Raw genomic sequence first — 17875 nt, forward strand, 5'->3', positions numbered from 1 at the left:
GATGCAGAAAGCATCCGTTTCACCAATACTATGAGAAATAAATTTGTGAGAAGAGCACCAGCATTCTTGGAGAGCTCTGTCATCACTCTTCTCTGTAGGTAGGACAGACTTTACAGTGGGAGCTGTGGTTACTGAATTAGGAAATCTAAATGCAATGGGAGTAATTGGATCCTGCGATGGTAGGGGCCATGTGGTAGCACTCAACCACCAAAGACAAGGTGGGTTTGGAGAAAAGAGTAAAAGTAGCAATCAGAATGGTCTGACTTGCACAGACTTACTGTTGGCTAGTTGATCATCGTGTTCCTAGAAGTGAAATGAATAGGAAGGCTGCTAGATTCTTACTTGATCTGCATAGTCTATTAAACTCTTATCTGATCTGTATAAGCAGAAAAGTTTTAGGTCAAGTGAATAAAAGTCTAACCTGAATCATAAAAACAGTCACAGTCCCATGGACAGATCCAGAACCCCTTGAATGAAGGGGGTGGCTCCCCCAAACTTATACTGTTAATCTTTCTTCCAATCTTCTCCAAAGGAATCTATGGTCTAGGGTAACTGTTACCTAGGGCAACTGTTCTTTGGGTAAAAGGGAATAATCAGACCTTTCAGGAATTATTGGACACTGGCTCTGAACTGACACTAATTTCAGAAGGCCTGTATGACTGAGGCATATCAGTCAGAGTAAATACTTATGGAGGTCAGATGAGCAACAAAGTTTTAGTGCAAGTCCATCTCATAGAAGGCACAAGGGGTCCCTGCAACATGTTTTGGCTATTTCTTCAGTTCCAGAATGCATAATTGGAATAGATTATTCAGCAGCTGACAGAATCCCCACATTGGTTTTTGACCTGTAGAGTGAGGGTTATTATGGTACAAAAAGCCAACTAGAAGCTGCTAGAACTTCCTTTATCTATGAAAATAGTAAACCAAAAGGAATACCATATTCTTGATAAGATTACAGAGATTGGTGCCACCCTTAAGGACTTAAAGGATGCAGGGTTGGTGATTCTCACCACATCCCCATTCGACTTGCTTATTTGATCTGTGCAGAAGATAGATGCATCTTAGAGAATGGCAGTGGACTATCAAACTTAACTAGATGGTGACACCAATTCCAGATGCTTTACCACATGTGGATTTATTGTTTAGCAAATGAACCCATCCCCAGATACCTGGTATGAAGCTCCTGATATGAAAAGATTTTCTTTCTCTAACTGTGTCAATAAGGACAACCAGAAACAGTTTACTTTCAGTCAACAAGGCTAGCAGTACACCTTCACTGTCCTACTTCAGGCGTATATCAACTTTTTAGTCCTAGGTCATAACTTAGTTCATAGGGATCTTTATTGCCTTTTCCTTCAAGAAGGACAGTTTCCTCACTGGTCCATTACACTGATGATGTTATCTTGATTGGATGTAGGAGCAAGAAAAAGCAACTTTTCTAGATTTACTGGTAAGACATTTAGGTGCCGGAAGGTGGGAAATAAATCCAACAAAAATTCAGGGTCCTTCTACTTTGCTGAAATTTCCAGGGGTGTGGTGGTGTGTGTCATGTTGAAATATTCCCTCTAAGGTGAAGGATAAGTTGTTGCATATAACCCTCCTACAAAGAAAGAAAGAGGCACAATACCTAATGGCCTTCTTTGGGTTTTGGAGACAGAAACATATTCCTCATTTGCGTATGTTACTCTGTGCTATTTACCGAGAGACCCAAAAGCTACTTATTTAGAGTGTGATCAGCATTGAAGAAGGACCTGCAATTGCACCAGGCTGCCATGTAACCTGCTCTACTGCTTGGGCTATATGATCCAGTAGCTCTTATGGCACTAGAAGTGTTGATGGCAGATAAGATGCTGTTCAGAGCCTGTGTGGGCCCCTATAGACAAATCACAGTGCAGGCTTTTAGAATTTTAGAGCAAGGCGCTGTTATCTTCTGTGAATGCCTATTCTCCTTTTGAGAAATAACTCTCGGCTTTCTGCTGTGGCTTAGTAGAGATTGAACCAGGGCTACCGAGTTACAGTGTAATCTGAGCTTCTCAGCATGAACTGGGTTTTATCTGACTCACCAAGCCATTCAATTGAGCATGTATAGCTGTATTCCATCATCAAATGGAAGTGGTATATACATGCCTCAGACCCAGCATATGAAGTTACGTGAAGATATGGCCCAGAAGCTCATGATCCCCACCCCCGCTATACTGTTCCCCACTCAGCCTGTTCCTATGGCTTCATGGGGAGTTCCTTACTATCAACTGATGGAGGAAGAGAATAATTGGCCTGATTTACAGATAGTTTTGCATGATATGCAGGTACCACCCAAAAGTGGACAGCTGTAGCACTATAGCCTCTTTTAGGGACATCCCTGAAGGACAATGTGAAGCAAACTCCTCACAGGAAGCTAATTAGCAGGAGAAATGGCTAGATATGTGATTATACACTGCTCTGTGGGTTGTGGCCAATGACAGGATGGTCAGGGATTTGGAGAGAAAATGATTGGAAATTTGTGACAGGAAATTTGGGGAAGAGATATGTGAGTGATTCCTCTGAATAGGCAAAAATGTGAAGACATTTGTGTCTCATATAAATGCTCACCAAAGGGTGAGGCCTGCAGAGGAGGATTTTACTAATCAAGGCTATAGAATGACCAATTCTGTGGATACCATTCAGCCTCTTTCCTCAGCAAATCCTCTCATCACCTAATGGGCTTATGCTCCTGAATTCACTGATCCTACCCACTAGTTCCCCACCATCCTGAAGCAGTTGTTTTTTTTTTTTTTTGCTTTGTTTTGTTTTGTTTTAAGATTATTTATTTATTTATTTGACACAGAGAGAGAGAGTGAGAGAGAGAGAGCACAAGCTGGGGGAGCAGCAGGCAGGGAGAGGGAGAGGGAGAAGCAGGCTCCCCGCGGAGCAAGGAGCCCGATGCGGGGCTCAATCCCAAGACGCTGGGATCATGACCTGAGCCGAAGGCAGCCGCTCAACTGACTGAGCCTCCCAGGTGCCCCCCGAAGCAGTTGATTTGATAGAATAGTGGAATGGCCTTTTGAAGATTCAGTTATGGCATCAGCTAGGTGACAACACATTGCAGGACTGAGGGCATCATTTTCCAAAAGAGTTTTATGTGCCCTGAATCAACATCCAACATTTGGTGCTGTTTCTCCCTTAGCCAGGATTCATGGGTCTCAGGAATCAAGGGGTAGAAATGGGAGCGGCACCACTGTTACCCCTAGTGAAGCACCAGCAAAGTTTGCACTTCCTGTGCAATTTTATGCTCTGTTGGCCTAGAAGTGTTATTTCCAAAGAAAAGAATGTGTCCACCAGGAGATGTAACACTGATTTCCTTGAACTGGAAGGTAAGGTGGCCACCCAGACATTTTGGGCTCCTAATGCTTCTGAATCAATAGGCAAAGAAAGGAGTGGCACTACTGGCTGGGGTGAGTGATTCTGACTACCAAAGGGAAACTGGATTACTCTACAGTGGAGGGAAGGAAGAGAATGTTTGGAATCCAGGAGATCCTTGAGGACATCTGTCAGTATTACCATGCCTTGTAATTAGGTTCAATTGAAAATTACAATAACCCAGTCTAGACAGGACCTCTAATGACCTAGACCCTTTAGGTTTGAAGGTTTGGGTCACTCCACCAGTTTAAGAACTATGACCAGCTGAGGTGCTCCCTGAGGACAAAGGGAATATAGAATGAGTAGTGGATAAAGGTAGTTATAAATAGCGGCTTCAGCTATGCGTCCAGTTACAAGAATGAGGAATGTAATTATTATATATATTCTGAGTATTGTTATATATTCCTAATATATATATTTACATATATTAAGCAAATATTTTTGTTTTCCTCTCTTTCTAATTCTCTTATCATGTAACATAAGATGTATTGACTTATCATAACATGTAAGTATTGTTAATTTTACCTCGTAGAATTTAAGTTATGGGATATGAAGGAGTCCCTTAAGGACTTTATCTCCTTTTCTGGGGAAATTGGTGCATTTTTGGTTCTACACGGGATGGTTGTATCATGTTAGGTAGAATTATGACTCCGTTATTGTCTCTATCTGGAGATGAAGTATGGCTTAAGGAGATGTGTATGGGTACCAAGTTGACAAAAGGTGGACTTATGATGATTGATTTTATGTGTCACCATGATTGGGCCATAAGGTACACAGACATTTGGTTAAAGGTTATTCTGGGTGTGTCTGTGAGGAGATTTATGGATGAGATTAACATCAGCAGACTGAGTAAAGCTGACCTTCCCAATGTGAACGGGCCTCATCCAACACAGGGGAAGCCTAAAAGAACAAAAGTTGAGGTAAGAGAGATTCACTCTCTCTGCAGGACTGTTTTTGAGTGGAGACAGTGGCCTTCTTCTGCACTTGGATTAAAATTTATGCCATCAGGTTCTCAGGCCTTTGAATTCAGATTTGAACTACACTACCAACTTGCCTGGGTCTCCAGCTTGCACACAGCACATTGAGGGACTTCTCAGCCTCCATTATCACATGAGCCAATGCCTTATAATCAATCTCTCTTTCTCTTTCTATCTACCCCTGTTTTGTAAAGCCCTATACTTATATGTGGTTGGTTCAGTTGCTCTAGAGAACCCTGACTAATACAAACCCTTTTTTCTATAAGACAGGAGCGGAAAGGGAGAATAAATGAATAAATGTAGGTAGTGATTCATTAGCTGTTAGTGAGCTGGGGAGTTGAAGGAACTCTTGATTCAGGGTATAGTTTGTTGAGAAGGAAACAGAAAGTGGTAAGGTTCAGAACCTGAGGTGGCAGACGTGGACAGAGAGAACAAGACTGACCAGTTATAAGAAAAGAGGTTAATAAACATTAATATTCAGGTTGAGTTTAAAAACTGTGGATTGAAATCATGCCAATGTTTTTATTTTCATTGAGCAGTACATAATAGTCTAACTTTAGAAATGGAAAGAACTTGTCAGTTGAGTAGATGTAAAGCTCTATATTTTTCAGGATGCATGTTTGGAGAAGAGAAGTTTCTAGAAAGAAGATGCTTAAAAGGACCATGGTTGTTACACCTATAATTGAAAAAAAAAATGGTGCCAAGGATGATGGTGGGCCAGGAGGAAACAGGGCAATAAAGGAACTTGAGCTCTCAGTAAGATAAAGATCAAATATAAGAGAAGGAAGAATGAAGAACAAAAAGAGAAATATGAATATGAGGTCAGAGATTTAGATATTACATTATAAATGTGTAGAAATTTGACAGATGTTCTTGATGCCAAGTTCCTGATATGCCTATCAGAATAGATTGCTGAAGCAAGATATCAGTAAAGATCCCTGAAGATGAAAACTAATTCCTCCAAAGTGTGAAGGCAGTTTATTGGCTGAGCTAAACACAGCCAAATGGGTAGTGGTGGGCCATGAAACAACAGGGCAAACTGATTCCCATTTGAAAGTTCTTTGTGACGAAAAGGACTGTGGTGAAGAGCTGAGCACAGCAAGCAAATGACTGATGAAAAGTAAAAAAAAAACAAAAAAAACAGGTCTCATTTATTTATTATTACCATTTTTATTATCGAAGTCATGGGTCATTTTACATTCTCTGAATAATCTTGAAACAATTTTTCTCTTCATTGTATATTCTTCTTTGTTCTACATTCCCTTTGTCCTTTGAAAATGAACTCAGAAGCTGGAACACTACAAAATTGGCCATAATGAAAAATCCTCATAAAATCAAGGTCAACCCACTGTTGAGAGTCATGAGTGTTCTCATTCCAAGTTCAAATGACTGTATTTCACCATTAGGGCTAGTAACTTCTACTTATGTTTTATTTCTTTTAATCTAGGAAAAAAACTGTTTTTATGCCTATATTTATGTTCAGTGATCTGTTTTCATTTATTTCTTTTCCTTAATTAGTGAAGCTACAAAATAAGTCTTTCAATTTAGATTGGTCCTATTGCATATGGCTTACTGAAAGAGATAAATGTGTCACAGAGAAATTTGGCTTGTGTTGACATTAGGAAAAGACGAGTACCAGGAGGTACTGTAAACACATAAGCTGTGGCTGAATCTTATTACTTCCACACTTACACAAATAAACACTTTCTTACTGCTTGGCTGACTGGGTTATCACTTTTTTGTCTTTTGCCCAAAATAGGGACATGTAAGCTAATAAATTTTTAATTATGTCTCCTTTAAAACGTGCTTTAATTTGGCTTTGGTAAGCAGGAAAAAAAAAAAGCTTCACTTACAATAGCTGAATTGGGAATGTCTTTTGAAAGACATTCCCAAAATTTCTTTTGAAAGCAATTTTTTTGACTATGTTTTATTGCATTTGTTTATTGTTCCTTTGTATTTGGGGTGTGTGTGTGTGTGTGTGTGTGTGTGTGTGTGTGTGTGGTAGAGTTTTCCCTTTGTGAAGCTTAGTAGAGAGACATGGCATAGGCCCTGATGATACCCATAATATAATGGTCAAGCCGATTATGATTTAATTTGGAGTAGCTACAATTGTCATTTGGATACCCTTATATTCATCCCAAAGTATTGGTTTGGTAGTTTTCCAGATGAGGTTAGATCTTTCAGAAAATATAACCCCATTTTCTCAAAGCAACCACATTCTTGAGAATAACAGACAAAAACATTGTCAAATCTTAGGTCTCAAATTCTTAGATAGCTATGTCCGTGTATATTTTTCAAACTATAATTAATTAATATTGTGATAAAAGTTAGTCAGGTAATATTGGATTAAATTGTTAATTACTTGTATGCTTTTATTGCTTTAGATTAATAGAATGGAAAAGTATGTAAACATATTGAAAAGCTATGCTATGTCAAGAGCTTTATATACTCTAATTTATTGCTTATATGGCCACGTAAATTAAGGATGGTGAACCACATTTTACAGATTGATAGATTGTTGATCAAAAAGTTTAGATGACAGGGTAAAACTTCAAGAAATCTTTCTTTCTAGAAATAAGGGAGTTTAAACTAGCATTTCCACTACATTGTGATACCTCCTGATATTTGGAATATGTCTAAATCCCAGGACTGTAGGAATGAATGGCAGGAAGCCAATTTTGAAGCTCAACTATTAGTCAATAAAGCATGTGAAATCAACTTTCTGGTGTGTGCATTTCACAATTACCAAATTCAGTATATTTTCTTGTTCTGCTGTCACTTAGGAGTATCTTAAGGCGCACAGTCTCACTGTTAACTCACTAAATATCTTGAGGATTAAATATGTATCTCTTCTTCTGGTAATGTTCTAAATCATTAAAAGAAATCAGTCATAGGTGAGTCCTGATTCTTTTTTTTTTTTCTTAATCCATTAGTGTAACCCTGAACATGCCTTGTTAGAGAGAAAATAATGTGGCAAGGATGAATGACCAGTTGTCTCTTCAAAACATTACATTAGAATGTAAAATTAAGCCAGGATTAGAATTCCCTTTAAAAATGTAGGAATGAATTTTTCCACAATTTTCAAGCATCTTTTTCTTAACATTTCTTTATGGGTATTTTCAAACCTACCAAGAAGTTGAGAATTTTACAATGAACCCTCAGGTTCCCAGCACCCCAATTCTCCCTCTACCATATCATCAGGCTTGTTCTATCACAGAAATTTCCTTTATCTGTTCCTCTCCCTCTCCATGATCCATCTCATTTTTTGCTGAATTTTAATGAAAATTGCAGACGTTAGCACACTCCCTCCTGAATCTTTCATTATGCATATGATTAACAAGAGTTTGCTGTTCTATTTTTTGTACAATAAAATCGACAAATTTGCTAAGTTTTGACAAATGTGTAACTGGATAATGCATGCAACTTATATAACTTAAACTCTTATGTAGAGCATAGAAGGTCGCTATTACCCCTGAATGGTTGCCCACGATCCTACCTAGTAAATTCCTGCCTCCAATCCACGCTATGAAACCATTGTTTGATTTTTCTCGTATATTATTTGTTTGTTCTAAAGCTTCCTAAATGGAATCAGCTAGCATGTTCTCTTAGGCAAGGCTTCTTTCAAGCAGATACTGTCTTTTTTCCTTTTATGAGCATGGCATTTGGTTTTTTCTTCTTACCCCTACCCCTGAGAAAATGTTACTTTTATTGCCCTAAATTATTCAGATTTAGGTTCTCTTCTCTGTGGATAAACTGAGAGTATTTACCTTAACTTCAAGCAGTGCAGAGATGTTGCTGTCAGCTTCTGCAATTCTGAAAGTTCCTCAATGCATTGTTCTTTCATTTTTTCATTATCCTAACCCTCATTTTTCTCCCCTCATTTCTAGTCATTGGTGCCACAATGACACGAATTGGTTTTGCTTTTCCATCCACCTCCTCCCCCCCCCAACTTGCTCAGCCGCTCTCTTTAAAGCTCCGATAATCCTTTTTCAGGATTCCTTAACCTCTCTTGACTGTAAAGGAAAGCGTGCCTGAGGTTAAACAGTGAAGATATATTCTTCGAAACATTTGTTTGTTAAATTTTGAAATTTAGAAAAAAAAAACTTTTTCTGATAATTCCTGTACTTTCCAATAGATGCTAAAAAAATGTTAACAATATCTACTGCCAGTGCAGATCAGTCATAGATGCTGTTGGGATCCACTCAGATCCCCTTTGCTACACAGGTTCACATAACCCTCGGCGGCTGGCTGGATCCGCTGTGAAGTCACAGCTGCACTCAGCCCAGGAGGGTTTCCCAGGACCAATGGGCACAGCCTGACCTGGAAATTCCTGGAGGGTTACAACTTCTCTAGAGGCCGCATCCCAGCCAGTGACTTGACAGGAAAAGGGATCGGCCCTCTTACACCAAGTGGAAATAATTCTAAGGTGCCGGTCATTCTTGGAACAGAATCAAGCCTAGGCTAGACTTCAGCTAAAACCACATTTTGTTTAGCGTCTCCTCACATCCTATTCTGCTTCCTGCACGTTCCTCCAGGACTCCCCACGGGCATACCCTCCTTGCTCACTTTTAAATGAATCTCATTCAAAGTCTTTATTTCCCTGGGGAAGACAAACTAAGTTACTGCGCTCCCTTTCTTATCTCCTTCTACCCGGTTATGAGTCAGCAATTAGTAGGAATGGATTAGTTAGCATTTGTACTCTTTTCTGGAACAGGTGTAAAATATTTTTGTCATAGATAATCTTTCACCTAATTAGTCTTCCTAAAATTACAAGTGTGAAGATGTGTATATCAGTTTTCTACAATTCTAATTTTCATTGTTATATTGCTTGTTTTTCCTTTAAAGATGTTGATATTTATCTTGTTTTTCTCCTTTTTGATGGTACTCGTTCAGGTTTTTTTTTTTCTCCTTTTTGACTGCACTTGCCAACGTTTTCAGATTGTGTTAATTAGAAAGATTTTTTTTAAAATTTTAAACTTATTTATTTATTGCTTCCCCCCCTCTTGCGTATTTTGAGTTTACTCTTAAATTCTGGATTTTATTTCTAATATGTTTAGGCTAATGTTTATTTTTTTCTTGTTTATTATTGAAAGTACTTAGGTTGTGATTTCGCTTTTCAGTAGTTTTGCTCTCTCCTATACATTTAATATTGTTTTCCCTAATTTTAAGTGTTAACTCCAAACTTACAGACTTCTTGTTGTTTTTACTGAAGAGACAAATAGGAAACTTTGTTTCTTAATATTTTAATTTTGGGAAGTACAATTTCTTCCTTTATTCTTATTTTTCTAATATTTGGTCAAATTAATAGTCTAGGGGAATCAGAAAGAGTATATATAATATACACAGTGAATACACACACACACACACACATATACACAAATACTGTGAGACTCTTTTTGTTGTTGCTTTTTCCTTTTATGTGGTCTGTCAGAAATCAAGAGTGTGGTGCTGAAGTATTAAAAAATATTATTATGCCAATTTCATTTTTATATTTGTTAATTTTTTTCATATACTATGGAAGAGTAATAATTAGCCAGCAATATAGGGTGGTTCATGGATTGCCATTTATTGCTCTGACCAAAATTCTGCCATTAAGGGCATATGTAATATTTTGGGGAGGGGGTGTATAACTTTCATGTAAATTTTAAAGGAATCCATGACCTAAAATAGTTTAAGAACAACTTTTCTATGTCCTATTATGATTCTGGCTATTCCAGCATAAACACTCTGAGGGACTTCTTCATATATCTCTCCAATACTGTTTCTGAAAAGCCTTACTCGTCTATTTGATTTTGTTGTTGTTTCTTGTATATTTCAATGTCATTTGATTATGAAATATTTTATATTATATCTATTATTAATGTTGAAAGGCCATTTTTTCCTTTTAGAGTTGTCAAAGAAAACTCTGCTGAACAGAGTTAAACAAGTAAGGAAGACTTTATTCAAGACTTACCGTGTGGGGAGAGAGACTGAACCCAAGTCCCTTGAAATAAAAAGCAGGGGAGTTTTTAAGTGCTGTGGTGAGCTAGTGGAAAAGTGTTGTAGGATGTTAGGGGAGGAGGATTGTTGCACAGGATCAGGCCATGTGCATTCGTTAATTGTCACTTACTGAGTTGGACTACTACTTCCCACAGAGGCTGGAAGATAGTGAGGCCTCTATGAAGACAGTTCAGAAGGATGTCTCCCAGGTCCCTGAGGGAGACATTGCTGGGTTGTAAAACTGGCAAGAGCCTGGGAAAATATTTACATCTCAAAGGGGTAGAGAAAGCACTGGTAATTGAACTTTTTCTAATTAATCTAAGAAAAGGGAAGTCAAGGGCCCCAGGTCCAAAAGAAGCTTGTCTAAAGTTAAGTCGAGTTGAGGGAAAGTTAAGGGTCTTTAGTCAGTCCCCCGTACTCCCCAGGATACCCGGTTCTTTTAAGAGGCAGAGGCATGCCCTATGACTTGACTCTCCGCTATTATTTTCAGTCTGGTAGCAACTGCCCTATCTCTGGCAAAAATCCCCATTTATGACATGTGGAGGGCACCCTGCTTTTGGTTTCCAGAGTGGCCGCAGGTTTTTCTCTAGTTTTATGTTCTGTTCCTCCTTGCAAGGAAGGTGCAGGAACAGAGAGTTAGCCAATTGTGTTGTCATTTTATTTGGTAGAATCACAATGTTTTAAGTAATGGTTGGAAACCAATTAGGACAAACCTCTTATTTTATAAATGAGAAAATTGAAGCCTAGAGAATGTAAATAGCTTGCCAGAGATTCCAAAACGAGTTAGGAAAGGAGCTAGAATGTTAATGTTTGTCTTCCAGTGCCTTTGATTATAATAACTTCCCTCTATTGCTGCTTTCAGTGAACATGCAATATTAGCTCTTCAACTGATTTCTCCCTCATTTTCTCTTCCCTTCCTGAAATGTCTTATGATATTTATTATTATTTTTTTTACAAATCAAACTAACTGCTAAAAAAAAATCATCATCTAATTTTATCTCTTTTATGTACAGTGCATGCTTGACTACTTGTTATGCTGTGGACATGTGCTTGTTCTTTTGCTTGGGAACCAGTGGTTAAGATAAGTTTTAGATGGCTTGGAAAATGCATGGCTTAACAGGAATGTTGTGTTCTTATCTATTGTGATAATTATAACATACTCTTATTAGTAGCAAAATTCTTGCATCTTTTGGAAAATGTATTGCATAGGAGCAGTTTAATGAAATGCCATTTTTTCTAGTAACTTTACATTATTCATACATCTTATGCCTCTTCCTTACCCAAGATTTATTTCATTATGCTGTTATAATAAATACTTTTAACAGTATAAAATTATATAATCAATGATAGTAGGTATCTTACAAAATACAGCAAATAGATTTCTAGAACAAGAAAGAATATTTGAAAATATATCTAGACTTTACAAAAGGTCAATAATTATCAAGTTATACCTGGAATTCCTTTTAAAAGGAAAACAATCTGTGTAAATGTTTCTGGGTATATGTTGAATTAAAGCAAATTGTTAAGATACGTGTTGATTCTTTACTAAACTGTAGAGAAACAAGCATCTTGGAAGGCATTGCAACTTCCTTAAATTTCTGGGGCTATAAACTTTTTTATTCCTGCTTCTCCTGTCTTGCCCTCAATTTATCATAGGCTATGAAATGGCAGTTGGATATTATTGACAGAGAGATTTTATAAGAGTTTTGATCTCTGAATTCATGCATGTTAACGTTATCATTATTTTTTGTTAAATTTTAACAAGGTAAATACTAACTCCATTCCAATATTAACTCTAATCCGAAGTGTTAGACGTGTCTCAGGCTGAAAAAAGCAAGACAAAATGGGCTATTCATTTCCATCTAAGAAAACCTTACCTGGAATTAGCTCTTAGTGTGGACATGATCTTCATGTTTAGATAGTATGTTGCACAAAATTGGATTTTATATGGGGCTTTCATATCACCAAGAAACTATGGAAGGGATTAAAGTCAAAGGGAATGAGACATATTCTATATCACAGAAAAATTGAAATTGATTTTTAAACTTTACCTGGATTAGAAGAAGAAATGGAAAGCTATTCCTGTGGGGAAAACCACACCAGCAATATTGGGTAAATTAAAATTATTTAGATATTCAAGACAATGTATATGTGTCCCATTAATTAAAATAATTTTAAATGTCCTATAAACTAATGTTTTACAAATATGTGTATATCTTTCTGGAAGTATGCACGTACGTCTTTATGTATCTATGTATTTACTGCTTTTCTTCATTTTTTACATGCTATAACATGTTCTTAAAGATTTCTGGTGACTTTCTTTATTACAATTAGCTATGGATAAATTTTCTTTTACCAACTCAACATCAGGAATGAGATGAAAGTTAATCTTTATTTAGGTCATTGGTGACTTAGACTGATCAAATAATTTAAATGAAGTGAATTACCTTCCCTTAGAAACTTGTTTTATCCTGCAACTTCAGACAGAAATAGTGAACTTACATTATAGATTAAAAAAAATCCTAATAAAGGCTCTAGCAAAGAACGACTAAAACATGAAAAGCTAATTTATTTGGTAAATACATTCCATACTGAAAATCCACTATTTCTGTGATTTTTTTTCTCATTTTCCCATTAAACCATAGTTCTGAATGTAATTAAAGTTGTCCCACCTTCTGTGCACAACATAACATCATTTGAAAGCATTATATTGATGAAGAAATTTGTCTATGTGTAATAAATTGAGAAATACTCCTGGGGAAATTAAAGAGATGCCAACATTAATTTTCATAAAATGACAAAATGTATTCAATGTATTCCACCCTTTAAATATATATGAATTTTAACATACGCTCATTCTGTCTCAAAGAATAAAACATTCTAAGATTTTAAAATGACTTCTTATTGTCATAATACACACAATTCTCTGTTATAAAAATAATAAAATGCTTCTTTCTTCACCCATGAAGGTGTGTTCATCTTAACAGTTCTTCACACAACTCCCCCCCACACACAATCACAATAAAATATTTCTGAAATGTTTCAAATTGAATTGTCATTTTTTTAACTTGGTAATTCAGAAAAGAGTGTATCTAGCAAAGTTTTTTTTTTATAATAAATGGGGTAGATCATGCTTTTTTGCCTACTAAAATACTTCTAATAACTTTCTAATGGTAGGGATAATCTTGCAGTGAAAAGGAAAAGTTTGATGATTTCCACAAACTCCTTTTAAGAAAAATGCATTAAATGAAAAATCTATCATATATTTATAAAAAAAGTTCCTAAGCAAAAATATGAATTGATAAAATAAATTGCAATGTTTATTTAGCATCTGTTATGTTTAAAACTTAATACCATTTTATACCCATATTAATTGCCTAATAACTTGTTATTTCTATTAGAAAAGCAATGTAATCAAGAAAATTAACATATTAAACTACAAGCACTTATATTCATTTTTTCACTGTTAGCTAACCATCAGTCATCAGATAGTTTAAATTGAAATCATTCATTATATATTTAACTTATGTTATTACAATTGGCTGAAGAATATAATTGTTATTTTCCCTCATTATCTTTATGTCTTCTTTAGTTCCATATATTTTACCAACAAAAGTTTCATTGATTGGACAATATGAAAAAAATCATACCATGTAATAACAACCTCTTCTACTAACATTCATTTCTTATTAAAATTAATTAGTGAAATAATATTGATTATTTCCTTGCAAGGAAAATAGGAAAAAGCTGAACATTCTTTTTTTTTTTTTTTAAAGATTTGATTTTTATTTGAGAGAGAGAGATCTCGAGAGCAGAATCCTGGGATCATGACCTGAGCCAAAGGCAGATACTTAACCAACTGAGCTAACTGCCCTTAGATGTTCTTTTAAGAATTTTTTATTGAGATATAATTGATCTATATTAGTTTGAGGTATACAACATAGTGATTGGATTTATATATGTATTGTGAAATGATCATCACAATGAGTTTAACTAACATCTATCAGACATAGCTACAATTTTTTTCTTGTGCTGAGAATTTTTTTTTTTAAGATTTTTATTTATTTGGGAGAGAGAGAAAGAGCATGCTTGAGCTTGAGGAAGAGCAGAGGGAGAGGGACAAGTAGACTACGTCGAGCACAGAGCCTGACATGGGGTTCGATCCCACGACCCTGATATGACCTGAGCTGAAATCAAGAGTTGGTTGTTTAACCAACTGAGTCACCCAGGCGCCCCATGATGAGAACTTTTAAGATTTACTTTTTTGGCAACTTCCACATATATAATACAGTACTACTAACTATAGTCACCATGTTGTACTTATATACCTGTGCATTATTTATTTATTTATTTTACCATCACCCATTTTGCCCACCTCCCTAACCCCATCTCTGGCAACCACTAATCTCTCCTCTTTATCTGAATTTGTTGGGTTTTGTTTCATTTTGTTTAGATTTCACCTATAAGTGAGATCATACAGTATTTGTCTTTGTCTGACTTATTCACTTAGCATAATGCCCTTAAGGTCCATGTGTTTTGTAACAAATGGCAGGATTTCCTTCTTTTTTATGGCTGAATAATATTTTATGTTCTATTTTGTATATATATATATAATATATATTGATAGATAGATACAGATATATTATACATATATGTGTGTATGTGTGTGTGTGTGTGTGTGTGTGTGTGTGTTTTCTGTATCCATTGTCTTTATCCATTTATCCATGAATGGATATTTAAGTTGTTTGCATATCTTGGATATTGTAAATAATGTTGCAATGAGTATTCTGATGCAGATATCTTTTTGAATTAGTGTTTTGGATATTCTTTCATTTTAGATTGTTAGATAGTTTAACAAATTAAATAGTAAAAAGTTCACCGAACTGAAGGATATTGATATAAGGTAACAGAAATCTGCTTACTTGTTTACTGCAGTGTCATATTATTTAATATTCAGGTCTAAAGTTACTATCAAGATTATCTATTCTATATATTCTGATTCTTTCCACAGATCTAACTTTATGTTGATAATTTTTATTTTAAATATCCATTGAAATCACTACCTTCCAGGCCAGAAGCTGTCCTTCTCTACTCCTATTATTGAAATAAAAAATGAACATAGCCATGCTTCAAATAAGATGCTTCAAAACTATTATTGACTGCTTTTATTAAATAATTCCTTCATTCCCTTTTACTCTTTCAAATTTATCCTGTTCATTTAAAAAATCAACCCAACTTCTCCCTGACAAAGGAACTCCAACTTCTAAAAACTTGCTTTGTCCAAAAATCCCAGCATATTTTCACAATATTTCTTTCTCACAATCTATTTTTTTATTCTTATTTTCAAGAAAAAAGTATAGACTCACAGGAAGTGCCAAACATGTGAACTGAGAAGTCTCATGCACCATTCTCTCATCCATCCACAATGTTAACTTCTTACACAATTATAATACAATATAAAAACCAGGAAATTTATGTTGGTGGAATCCGTAGAGCTTATTTAGATTTCAACAGTTATATGTGCACTCATTGACGTGTGTGTGTGTGTGTGTGTGTGTGTGTGTGTGTAGCTCTATTTGATTTTAGCTCATGTCTAGTCTTGCATTACAACTACCACAATCAAGATACTCAGTCATGCAATAACCATAAGACTCTTTTTGTTACCCCTTTATAACCATATCTATTCCCTCCACCTCCCCACCAAATCCTGTGATCCATTAACCTATTATCCATCTCTATTATTGTTATTATTTTAAATATTTTATTTATTTTTTTGACAGAGAGAGAGACAGACACAGAGAGAGCACAAGCAGCGGGAACAGCAGAGGGAGAGGGAGAAGCAGGCTCTTCACTGAGCAGGGAGCCCGATGCAGGACCCTGGGATCATGACCTGAGCCAAAGGCAGACGCTTAACCGACTGAGTCACCCAGGCGCCCCTATAATTATTTAATCTTACAAATGTCACATAAATGGAATTATTCCACAAGTCTCCTTTTAAGATTTTTTTTTTTCCACTCAGGTTTCATCCAATCTCTTCCTATATCAATAGTATGTTCCTTTGAATTGTTGAATATATTCTATGGTCTGGATGTTTGCTTACCCATTTATCTACTGTGGCTGCTATGAACTAGGATATACGTCATACTAGCAGCTAGAGTGATTGTACTATTCTACATTTCCACCGGTAATGTATGAGTAATCCAGTTTCTCCACATCATTGCCCACGTTTGGAACTGCTATGTTTAATTTTACCCATTCTGATAGTCTGTAGTTATATCTCATGATGGTTTTAATTTTGGATGATGTTGAGCATCTTTAAGCGTGCTTAGTTTCCATCTGTGTCTCTCCGTTGGTGAAATGTCTGTGCATATTATTTTTCCGTTTTTCTCCCCATTTCTAATTGATTTGTTTGTTGGGTTTTGAGAGTTATTAGTATATTCTATATACAAAGCCTTTGTCAGATATGTGATTTGTAAATATTTCTCAGTCTGTCATCGCCTTTGCACCCTTTTAAAAGGAACTTTCATAGAGCAAAAATTGTTTTGATAGGTCCAATGGATCAGTTTTATCCTTAAGAATTAGACTTTTGGTGTCAAATATAGAAACTCTTTGCTTAGTCTAAAGATTTTGTCTTATGTTTTATTCTAGAAGTTTTATAGTTTTATGTTTTATATTTAAATCTATTCTAACTTAATTTTTTACATAAGGTATGAGGTTTAGGACAGGTTTATTCTTTGCTGATGGATCCTCAGTGTTCCACCACTATTCGTTGAAAAGGCTTTCCTTCCTCTGTTGTCATTCGCTTGTTTTTTAAAAGTTATTTGGACAGATTTATTTGGATCTATTTTCTGGGTTCTCCGTTCTGTTCTCTTCGTCCATGTACCCATCCTTCTGCCAATATCACCTTGTTTTTGTCACTCTAGCTATCCTAGATCTTACCATGAAAAATAATGATTCTTCCCACTTTATTATTATTTTTCAAAATTATTTTCGGTATTTTAGGACCTTTTCCTTTACTCTTTCTAAATTCATTATCGTTTAAAACTTCGCTTGCCACATTATTGACATTTCTAACATACCTCTAACACTCACTGTTTCCCTGTATCTTTAGGCCTTTTGATTTTTCCATTCATTATACTTTGATTAACTACTGTCATAGAGCCAACATTACCACTTAAAATTGTGTTTACCTTTCTAACACAAAGTCAACTTTCTTCTTTGTTGTCACATAACTCCTTGTCTTTCAAACTATTTTTTCCATCTTTCCTACAAATTTATTTTTTCATCCTCATCATATCTCTAAATGTTCAAACACTTAACATTTACTCAGTTCATCATTTCCTACTGTGAGTTTCACTTGCCTCCATGCCAAATTTCCACTTGTGGTTAAACACTTCAACAGAAATTCACAGTCCAGAATGTATCACCAAACAGATTTTCTTTCTTGACTGGTTAATTCTGGGTCTTTACTAATATCTCCTCATTTTATCCTCTTTTATGATAGCTGCTGAGCAGCCCAGGGG

This window comes from Eumetopias jubatus, unplaced genomic scaffold, assembly GCF_037043125.1.
Source record: "Eumetopias jubatus isolate StellerSeaLion01/CBP00866 unplaced genomic scaffold, mEumJub1_p1.0 scaffold_3, whole genome shotgun sequence".
NCBI classification, from domain to species: domain Eukaryota; kingdom Metazoa; phylum Chordata; class Mammalia; order Carnivora; family Otariidae; genus Eumetopias; species Eumetopias jubatus.